The sequence below is a fragment of the Pipra filicauda genome, unplaced genomic scaffold (assembly GCF_003945595.2).
Source record: "Pipra filicauda isolate LSUMZ 115617 unplaced genomic scaffold, ASM394559v2 scaffold298_size1015687_pilon, whole genome shotgun sequence".
Taxonomy (NCBI): Eukaryota; Metazoa; Chordata; class Aves; order Passeriformes; family Pipridae; genus Pipra; species Pipra filicauda.
In genome coordinates this window covers 87,080-98,982 of record NW_024104418.1, presented here as the reverse complement: position 1 = coordinate 98,982, position 11,903 = coordinate 87,080, and the positions used below count along the sequence as shown (strand labels likewise).

Below are 11,903 nucleotides of genomic sequence, written 5' to 3'. Positions count from 1 at the left end.
TTTTATTTATTAGTGAAATATCCTGAGTCTATACTTCCAAATTTTCACTGAAAAAGTAAAACAAAGATGATTAAATAATAATAATAATAAATAATAATAACAACAACAACAACAACATCCCTTGAATGTTATTATTAGACTCATATTAAGTATTCTCTACTATTTTATTCTGAAGTGTCCGTGGATAAGTCATATTGAAACTAAGAAAATATCAATAGGTAGATTAATAAATAATTAAAACTTTACCCCAGAGTCAAACTGATCACTGTTAGCAGTGGTAACAACTAAATTTGTGTGGCATTTTCTGCAATGTTATTCCTTTCTGGTTTTTTCCCAAAAGAAGATGACACTGATGAATACTATAAATATGTTAAGATTTTACAGGAGGTTTTTTAATTAATTTTTCTTAAACTGAAGAGGGTAAGCAAGCCTGGACAGGTCACTGTGTCCATGTTTTCCAATGGCTGAAAAGAAGTTCTTGCTTCAACACTCACCCATTTCTAAATCTTTAAAGATATATTAAACAGCAATAACAAAAAACAACCACCAAAGAAAACCTTGACATAAAATAAAAATAAGGCTGTTTTTCTCTCCATCCATCATGTAAAAAACCTGTGTTCACATTTAAGTATCAATCAATCCCATGTACATACATGGGCTTCAGCCCATCCTAACTTTAGAAGAAGAATTCAGTTCACTGGTCACAGGTCTAAACAAATCAGTATCTGTGTACATAAATAAGTTCACTTTTCATTAAGTATAGGTTCCATTTTGTTACCTAGACTCTATGAAGGATCTCACAGTGATGACTGGAGATGGGAAGTGGGACAGTTTCCCCTTTTGTAAAGACTATTTTCGCCATAACAGAGGGATAGAGATTACCTCACTCTTTCAATGTATGTGCCACCAACTGTGCAATGAAATTCCTTAAATTATGATGAAATTGCTCATTTCCTGAAGTGAACACAACAAACTAACAGGCACAGTAATTTTTAGTAGATTTGGATTCAATTCAATTTTCCAGATGTTCGCCTGTAATCAGCCTAGGAACTCAAATCTCAGAACGGTGCTATTCACACAACAGCTGTTGCAAATTTTTCTTTTGAATCACACCAATCTAAGAGTGGATTTGTTTACAGGCAGCCTCAGTGTTACATGAGGAACTGACTGATTATATAAAAAAAGAAGTCTCCAAAGTGTTCTCCTGACCATTTATGCAGTTTCGTTTTTCTTATATTACAGTTCCATTTTAAAGTAATTTCTCTCATGAATTAGTAAATTTAGTTTTCATCACCAGTCGGTGAATTTTGTCATTGAATTTAATTTTTAAAAAAAGCCTTATTTTTGAGTTAACTTCCTAACAGGGACGTACTGAAAGGAAATAGCAGAGTAGTCAATGAAGCTGCATTTGGAGTCCATTGTCATCAGCATTTGCATCAGCTATCCTGCTTCTAAGAGTGTAAATACCAGAACTCAGTCCAGCAAAGATTAGTATAACAGCCTGATCACACACAGTTCACACCTTAAATTATCACCCTATACAGAACTCAGTATCCTTTATTGGATATACAGAAAAAAGAAAGAGAAAAAATATCCAGTCTTCTCTTGATAATTTATTCCAGTGGCCAGCTATTCTATCTGCATCCTACCTTGTATTTGGCTTCTGGTATATTGTAAATGCAGGGTTTTTTTCTTGTGCCTGGATTACTGAAGTGGGCATCTAACCTTCCCTAGCTCACCCACTTCTTGCAGCTGAAGAACAACACGATCTATGGTTGTTTATGATTATACACACAATTTATGTCTAACTTTCATTGCCTAATAGTGGTATCTATCTGTAGCCAATGTAGAGAAAAGTAGGGTGGCTTTCTTGAATTTAAATCTACCCCCTGGTTCCTTGGATTCATCTGCATCTGTGCCCTGGACATAGTAGTTGAAAACCTCAGCTTAAACTATCATCAGGCAGCTACGTCTGGAGCAGGTTATTTCCACGTGGGTTTGTATGACCAAAACTTACATCTTCTACCTCTTTAATTCCTACCCTAGCCAGAAACGATCACACCCAGATTTCTAAATCCAATCTTTCATGTATGGGGAGAGATACAACCTGAAAGCAACCTGTAGGAATGCTCCCATGCTGAGAAAATACTTGAGAGAGGATATTTGAAGGTAGTTTGTAAAAAAAAAAAAAAAAAAAAAAAAGGAGGTAAAACTCATTTTACGTGGGCAAATAGTGATAATACAAGAGGAAATAGTTTTAAACTAAAATAGGAGAGATTTGAATTAGATGTAAGGAAGTTCTTGGCTGTGAGAGTGGTGAGTCCATGGCACAGGTTACCCAGAGAAGCTGTGGTTGCCCCATCCCTGGAAGTGTTCAAGGCCAGGTTGGACGGGGCTTGGAGCAACCTGGGATAGCAGAAGATGCCCCTGCCCATGGCAGGGGGTGGAACAAGACGAAGTTTAAAGCCCCTTCCAACCTGAATAATTCTGTGATTCTATGAAATATCACGCATGGAAATATGGAGATGACTGTAGTTGAGGAATGGACTTGACTGGGACCAAGCTCTCATTTACAGGCATCTCACCACTGAAAATTTAAAATGAAAAGGTTAACTATATGTCTAGGTAAATGTAAGCTTTTTTGTGTATGGTAGAGCAATGTGAAGTTTTTGGAAATACAAGGAAAATGTCACTGTTTGTGAAGTAATCCAAGCAATTATCCATGCAAATTCACTACTTGTTAGGTACAAAATCTTTGTACTAGGTAATAAAGATGATTTAGTGTCAAGTGTTCTTATATGAGATTAATGAAGCTAAGCTGCACTTTTTCAAGCTGCCTGCAAAGATGGTGTTTGACAACATGGTGTGTCTGGTGATATTCTAATGCAAGTGTCATACTGATTGATAGACAAAAGTAATTTAACTAGAATTTGAAGTGCAGAACCAGGGAGTTTATTGGAAAGGGTTACATACAGAGAGAAAAGCTCAAGCGACCTAAATTATACGGTATCTTTAATTCATTATGCTCCCAAGCCAAAGGTATAGGGAATATGGTAGAGAATTATTCAGGGTTTTTTAAAGTCCTTAATGTTTATACTGCAGGAAGACTGTGCAATGTGTTAACAAAGAAGGTTAAATTTTACTGTGTGGGGTTTGCTGTTGCTTCTTCTAATATATTTCCAAATTTTCACGTGACTGTTCAGAAGGATGAATTAAAGAGAGGGTATTTAATTGACCCATTCCATCTATTTATACAACACCACTTTTTTCCTTATGTTTCAAAGCAGTGAGCACTGTCTTTTCCTAATAGATCTAAACAGAATAATGCATTTTCCTAAACGTTAGTGGGACTTTGGTTTGTTTGTTGTTTTTTTTTCCCCCAGGACATTTTCCTGTTTGACAAGTTGTGTTATGAAAAGGCTAACTTGTTGCCCATTTCCTTCTTCTATGCGGAACTACCTACTCTTTTCTAGACCTTTTTTTGTTCTATCCTTCAGACTCACTGTTGATATCAACAGCAATGTTCTGTTCTGTAATATCAGAGCCACTGAAATTTGCTAAAGGAGAAAGACTTTCTGCTTTTTCAATCGATGCTCCTGAATAATTCTCCCTCATAGGATCATGCATACAAACATGCCACATGTACATTCATACGTGTTTAACTGAGAAAACTTTGCATAATTAATCTGCGGCAGGTAGTAGTATTCCTCAATGTCCTCACAAAGGGATTGAGACTAGAGAAGAATTATATCACAATTAAATAAACCTGATTAATTTTCACATGGAGAAGTTTTCACCACTGAGGATTTTGGTTGCAGTTGTTATTGTTTTAATTTTTAAAACACGCACGTGCATGGAAATAGCTGGAGTCTACTTTAAGAAGCACTGGAGTAATTAAATGAGACTAACTTGATGAATGTTACCATGTGCATCCTGATTGCTGTGTACTGAAGTTCTGTCTTCTTTTAATAACCTGGTGAGATAAAGCGATTTTAAACTGAGAATGATGCATTCAATTCATCAGGCAGTAACTGGAGAAATCCAAACTCATCCAACAGACAAAGAAAACTGTATGGTTTGTGCAATTCATGTGTTGAACACACATCACACTCCATTCAAGAAAAGTTGTCTGGACACATCATCAGTGAAGTAGTTTAGTTCCATTCAGATGTGATATGGATGACACACGTACCCAGTTGTGGTTACTGCTGAACACTAATTACAGCAGCTGGGATGTGCCCATGCCTAGCAAGAACAGAGAAGATTTCTGTCTTCTGCTCTTTTTCCTGTTTTACCCCCTCTTCTCTTAACCCCTTCTTTCCTCTACTAAATCTCTTCTCACATTACCATCACCAGTTTTCCTTACTTTTTCTTATGCTTTAAGTTAATCAAATTCTCTTTTTCCCCCGTATGCTCTACCAGGCAACATCCTTCCTAAAGAATGTTCCCATATTTTTTTTTATTTCCTTACATCCCAACCCTGCAGCTTTTCTTCTCATTCCATATTCTGACCTTGTTCACAGCCCCACTGCCTGCCTTGTACTTGTTTGGTTTTGTTGGCTTTTTTTTTTTTTTCTGCAGAATGACCATTCCAGTAAAAACAAAGTATTACTTTCACAATTTATATATTTCTCAGTTAATTAATATAGCTAAGTACAGAAGAGTGTGATTACAGTAAGTGTCTTCCCTTCTGTTTGATTCCTGGCAATAAATGGAGCTTCCAAATTAATGGAACACTTCCCTGGAAGTATTCAAAAAACATGTAGATGTGGCAACTGGGGACGTGGTTTAGTGGCGGGGATGGCAGTGCTGGGTTAATGATTGGAGGTCAATAATCTTGGAGGGCTTTTCTTACTTACAAGATCCCATGATTCTATAAATTTTTTACTAAATAAACCTGTATTAATAATTTTTTATTGAGATTCAAGGTTCTTTATCTGAAAGCTTTTGGATTTGTAATGCTTTTGCTGTATCTCATGTGTTGCTTCTCTCAGACACAGGGCAAACACTTGGTGGAGAGACACAAAAAGGGGAATCCTACTTTCTGGTATTCTCTGCTAGTCTGTTAAAAATACCCTGAAGCCCTGAAGGGTCTTTGTAAGTTTCTAATCATGAAGTCAAGTCATAAACTAAGCAGGAAGAAATTCTTGCCTATGAGGGTGGTGAGTCCCTGGCACAGGTTGCCCAGAGAAGCTGTGGATACTCCATCCCTGGAAGTGTCCAAGGCCAGGTTGGATGGGGCTTGGAGCAACCTGGTCTAGTGTAAGGTGTCCTGCCCATGGCAGGGGAGGGAAATGAGATTGTCTCTGAGGTCTCCAACCCAAACAATTCCATGATTCTCGAATTCTGTGGCATAAACTCACTGAGGCTGCAAGTCCTGGACAGTTCCCTCAATGTCTAAAACTCAATTTGAGTCATGTCCAAAATCCAAATAGTCAAAATTCACCTCAAAATAGAAACCTTGTTAGTTCTGGTGTACCCTCATTTAAGATAACTTGTATTAGATGCACAAAATGGTTGTTTAGTCCATAGGGTTGATATATGCAGTTACCATCAACAGCAGCAACCGAATGGTTGGTGGGTATAATTTAAGGGCTGAACTGAAAAATCTCTGTCATGAATGAAAAATAAACTCTTATGGATCTCAGCAGGTTTCGGGGGGTTTTTTTAATCAAATTAATATCCTGTTCGTTCATTAAAAAAGGTGGTAAGATTTTCAGGGTTCCTCAGTGCATAAGACCACTTGAAAATCAGACAGGGTGGACATATTTAACGAGCAGTTGAAAATTTCAGTCTCCCTCTCTTCCTTGAATAACCATTAAATAATTCAATCCCTCAGCCTCCTCTTGCGAAATAGGAATAGCAGCACTTCCCTTACTAAGTAGGGAGAATGAAGTTCATAGAATAAATATTATTTTTTAAATGTTAATGAGGGTTAGGTAGGCATTTTGAGTCAGCCAAAACACTGTCCCCAGATATAAGGTCTGACCCTACATCCTTAACTGATATCAACTTTTTTTCAGGGTTTTTTCTTTCCTACAGGAGCAGAAATGACCACCAGAAATGCTTTAGAAAACTTACGATTTTTGAAGCTAGTGACAAAAAATAGAAATTAATCATAATGGTGTTCCAGAAAAGCCTTTTTTTTTTTATAGGAGTGTCTTTCATGAGAGCTCAGAGGAAAGGGGAGACATGCATAATATATTTCTCAGTATTAATAACTGCTTCTTCTGCTTGCACATAACAAAAGAGATTTTAATCACCATGGCTATCTCTCTCTTTGAAATGAACATCTCATATTAATCTCTAGGCAAAATTGAAGCAAACGAAAGTAAAATCTAGAATATAAAAGTGCCATCACAACTATTATTGAAAACAATATGGAACTTTGTTGAAACTATCATATTAAAGTATCCAGTTGTTTATTTCTTTTTCTGCGGGAGCTCCTTATTTTCTGTCTTGAATAGTATTTCCCTAAATAAAACTGCGCAGTACAAAGTGCCATTGTGATTTTCAACATTCATTTCCAGAGGGGCTCCTGCTAGTCCATAGCTATAACTATGATGAAAAGGAGCTGTGGACAGCCTGTTGCAATAACGCCAGCTCCTCGTCTATCAACCCAGCAGATTATACGAGTAACTTCTCCTTAGAATAGAAACTCAGAGATATAAAAATCAGTGAGATCTGGCATGCTGAGTGCCCACACAAATCCATTGCCATAGAGGATGCCAAATTTTTATTGTTTTACATCTATGGAATTGTAGTCAGCCAGGCTGAGACCAGGAAGAACAGCATTAAGGATTGACTGAATGTTTTGGTGATAGTCCCTGTTTTTAGAGCAATATATGCCATTGTAGTGTATGTCTTGGAATTTCCTGCTAGTTTACTGTTGTGATTTCATAATGCAGGAGCTTTAGGGGACAAACCAGGGTCAGATAGAACCATGTCCTTTCCATATTGCTTTTTGCTCCTTTGATATAAACTGATTATTGACAGTATCTGTGTGCTAGGTGGATCAGGAAGCTGAGCTTTTTCCCTCTGGTTCTGAAGGCATATTTCTTGTTTTTGTTTTGTTGTTGTTTGTAGTATTGAAGATTTTTAACCCAGATATGTTTCTTCCTGCAATGTGAGAGTAAGAAGAAGCAGCCAAAAGGAGAAAGGCACAGATGTAACTCCTTAGTCTGGTATTCCCTACAGACATCTCGGATCAAAACCTTACAGAGTGTAGAATTTGGTAATCAATTCAACACATGATTTGTTCATTCACTCTTCAGTTGTTCTGGAATACCAAAGACAAGTAGGATCTTAATTTAGCAATAGCTGTTGGGGACCTAAATAGAGTGAGATGAGAGAAATCTTGGCCTTAGTGGCTTGCGTTAGAGGTACCAAGGGTTCTCCGGCTACCCAAATTCTGGAACCAGGATAAAGAAGATTGGGCAGATCTAGATTAATCAGCAGTATAACAAAGAAAAGAACATTCATACGTTGGAAGTTTATAGGCTCTTCAACAGACAATATTATTTCCACAGACAGTTAAGTGCATATTGTGTAACTTACAATCAGCCAGCTATTACTTGTATGAGGTCAGGTCTTCACCACCCTCATGGTATGCTCCTTGCTATAGGTGTGCTTTATATTTTGTCCTAATGTTCCTGAAAACATACAGATCTGCTTGAACTATCTGGACAAAACAAGTGAGATTACAAAACTGCACCCAAAAGCACTAAGCTCTGTTAAACCAGTTCTCTTACATGTGAACTGCATTGGTGATCTTTTACATATTCTAAATCATTGCATGCCTTTAAGCACATGAAATGACACTAGAAGCAAGTTAGGTGGTGATCCAAGATTCAGTCCTGTCCCAATACTTATCTTTAATTCGTTTTATGATACTTTAAGTATATACTAGAGAAGATACTGTGGGAAGACCTCATTGTAGTCTACAGTTTTTCACAATGAGAAATGGAGGGCAGGTGTCAATCTTCTCTCTAGTGATCAGTGACCCAAAGGAATGGCATGAAGCTGTTTAGGGGAGGTTTAGGGTGGATACTAGCAAAAGCTTCTTCCCCCAGAGGGTGGTTGGGCACTGAACAGGCTCCCCGGGGCAGTGGTCAGAGCACCAAGGCTGACAGAGCTCAAGAAGCACTTGGAAAAGGCTCTCAGGCATGTGTTGAGATTGTTGAGGCTGTCCCGTGCAGGTTCAGGAGCTGGACTCGATGATCCTTGTGGGCTCCTTCCAACTCGGGATATTCTATGATTCTCTAAAATTTCTTGAATGTTCCGATCCAGCCCTCTGTTTCAGCTGAAGGGATGTCGACTGCCATGAGTGAATCTCAGAGTGATTGACATTTTTTCATGTCCCACAGTGCTGACCATCACTGCTGAGGGTTGCACCAGCTGGCATTAGCATGGCACCTGCTGTCCTCCGAGGTATGATTACAACCTGCAGTGTTTTGTCTGTAAAACAGTTTTTAGACCAATTCACATTCACTGACCCATGTTGCCCTTCATAAGGAGCAAAAATTGAGGCATTTCAGTCCCACAATCTAACATCAGATAAGAATATTTAAAATTCCTAGGGAAGGTTTTTGTTCATAGCCTGAAGTTGGGTTTTGAAATCTTTACAAACTCTCTCTCTGGGGAGGCTGTGTGGAGAGAACCATCCTTTCAGCTTACCCTTGAATGCACTTTGAACAAGCAGCTGCTTTTACTGTAAGCATGTTATTAATGGTCTCTTTTCAAAAGCAGATATAGTACCCTGGAAAATGTTCTATTGATTTTTTTCCCTTTCCCTGTCCCTGTTTCAATCACACTCGTTTGAATGGCTTTCATTTTTAGCAACAACAAGAGATTTCTTCGAAGAAAAGTGGTGTCTAGGTGCAGCCTTAAATAAAATCACTGCTCAATTTAAGCTCTAAAAAATACTATTGATATTTTAATAGAAGATTGGAGAACCGATTGCCGGTTCAATAATATCTACAAGGAGTTTATACGTAGGAAACATGCACAAGGATCATTTTATTTCTTTTATTGTACGTGTTAACAGAAAACAGCAGCCTAAATCTTGCCTCACTGGATTATTACATGTCAAGGATCTCAAGAACACGGAAATATTTCATTCCAATTTTCTAAGGAAGAAGTGTGCACTGAGATACCTGTGTGCAGAGTGCAGACTATAGAAAAGCAAATAATATTGTGCCATATATTTCTGTATAATAAGGTTCATGAAGAGAAATATGCAAGCAATAAATTGTGCACAGCTGGAAATATGATTTGGCTTCTGACTTTTCTTACTGTTGTTATTAATTGCTTATATCACATACAATCAAACATATGTTTTCTTAACATTTTTCTGTGAGCCAAGAAAAAAAGTCGTGGCCAATATTTTGGAAACCTCTGAACTAAGGACACAAAACCCACACTACATTAACATCTAGGGGGAGATTGGTGATGTCAGCTGCCATGAGTGAGTTTCAGAGTGACTGATTTTTTTTTTTCCTCATCTCTGTGGGTGTCCAAGGCCAGGTTGGACTGGGCTTCAAATAAACTGGTCTAGTGGAAGGTGTCCGTGCCCATGGCAGGGGGATAGAAACTAGAGGATCTGTAAGGTCCCTTTAAATTCAAACCATTTTATGATTCTGTAAGTCTGAGCTCCTCGAAATACAAGATGACGTGAGAGGTTCAGCAGGAAATAGAGGCGTGTGGGCATGAGTAGAAAAGCCAGGCAAGATGGTTTCACATTTGGGGAAAGAAGCTTGAGAATATATCAGAAATTTACTCAATTTTTTAATTCCAAAATCTATATAAAAGACAATATTTAAATAAGTAAACAGATAAAAGGTATATAATATATAGAATATATAAAATAAATAAAGGTATGTAAATTAAAAAAAAAATAAATAAAAAACACTCATATAAGGAGTGACTGAGAGAGCTGGAGGTGTTGAGCATGGAGAAGAAGAGGGTCAGAGGAGAGAGACCTTCTCACACTCTCCATCAATACCTGAAAGGAGATTGTGGCCTGGTGGGGGTCAGTCTCTTCTCCAAGCAACTTGCAGCAAGACAACAGGAAATAACCCCAAGCTGGTTCAAGGGAGGTTAAGATTGGGCATCAGGAAGAATGTCTTCACTGAAAGGATTGTCAAGCATTGGAATGGACTTCCCAGGGAGGTGGTGGAGTCACCATCCCTGGAAGTGGTCTATAAAGGACAGGCCATGGCACTAAGTGCCATGGTCTGGTTGACAAGGTGGTGGATGGTGTATGGTCACAGGTTGGACCTGATGGTCTTGAAGGTCTTTTCCAACCTAAATGATTCTATGATACTATGATTCTAGTATCCGATATTTTTCTCAAACTCCTGTTTTTTCAAGGACTTTTTTAGTGCTGGTAACCTCTAAATAAGTGGTATACATTTTCAGCGGGTAGGGAAAGTAGCTCTCACACATAGTAGAAGCTGTAAGACATGAGTGAGAAAAACAACTTCTACCTATTGATAGAGAAGCACATTTATGTTACACATAAAACTTAACACAACTTTGCTCCTAATACCCATTTGACAAATTCTTTGGTTCCATGAAACAGATCAGTTGTGTGGCACTTAACACTAAAGATTGAAGTTCTTAATTAGAAATCAAGACACAAATTTTGGTACAGGTAACTACTTTAAAGTTCAGGCTTGACTTTCTAAACTGTTTTCAACCAAGAATATTGATTTCTCTTTTCACATGAAGAAAAAGCACCAACTTACTGAAAAAAACCCAAAACCTTCATGAAGTGCAGGCTTTGTGCTTTCAACTATTTGCCCATAAAGACTTAGATACTTTTCTGATAGCTGCTTGCCTTCTTTAACAGGCCGTGGTTACCAGCATGAGCTTCGACAGGAGAGCTGTTACATTTTTATTTTAACACTGTGTCCTACATAAAAGTTGGCAATAAGAGAAAGTACTCTATAGGATATGACTCCCCCATGGACTCTCCCTTCACACACTGACATTTTTTACATGTCAACAATGCTCGAGTGAAGATATCTTATTTAAAAAAAAAAATAATAAAAAACCCCCAGAAAGACAGAGGAAGTGAAAAGAGGGTAGATGAAGGGAAATAAAACAAGTTCAGGGGTCTTCTGGTCATGGTAGTAATTCAGATGTTTCTTTTGGCTATAACTAACAGATCAGCTCATGAGAAATTGATTCAGATGTAGTTTGTAAAACAGGAATGTGTTAGTTAGGTAGCCTGATGCAGGTATGAGACTTTGGTTCCTTAGCAACATTAACTGTCTAGAACCCCCTTGTTTTGCCTTGAGTGTGGTATTGCCAAAGCCATCACACCTCAAATTTGGTCCCTGACCCCACTTACTATCACGAGTATTTATGTCTGTACCTGTACACTGCCCCTGCTCTCACCCACTTGTTGTCTCTTACAAAACTGGTGTTAAAGTCTGCGGTTTGTGTTAATAGTTTTCAATTAGATACATTTTCTGTTTGCATGTGATCCTGTTAAGGCTTTCAAAAAGTATTCCCTTTCAGTTCTGCTGTCATGTTGTAATATAAAGTTGAGAAAGACAGGAAGTCAGCTTATATTCTTTGCTGCATATCTATAAAAATAGATAACAATATTTTTATTATATAAAAATATAATGCTTATTCTCCACATCTGTACAAAATCATTGGCTTGTATTCACCTTGTTGTCCTTAATGAACTATTCATACTGCCCTACATAACTTCTCATTATTTCCACCTTATATCTGATTATGCCTCCCAAAATATATCACCTTGCACTTGTCTTCACCAAATTTTAATTTATTTATGTTTCAAAACATTGTCCTATTATGTACAGGTCAGTTTGAATAAAATTTATTTCTATCAAAATATTTCAAGACTTTGTTGCCAGTTTAACAATCCA

General features: G+C 37.6%; 1 long non-coding RNA gene across 1 annotated transcript; it reads left to right on the top strand.

Moving 5' to 3' along the window:
• Window positions 1–6,957: 6,957 nt before the first annotated feature.
• On the top strand, window positions 6,958–9,272 carry LOC120323603. Its single transcript, XR_005564228.1, has 3 exons — window positions 6,958–7,234; window positions 8,367–8,430; window positions 9,047–9,272. It is a non-coding gene; the product is annotated as an uncharacterized LOC120323603 (long non-coding RNA).
• Window positions 9,273–11,903: the final 2,631 nt, after the last annotated feature.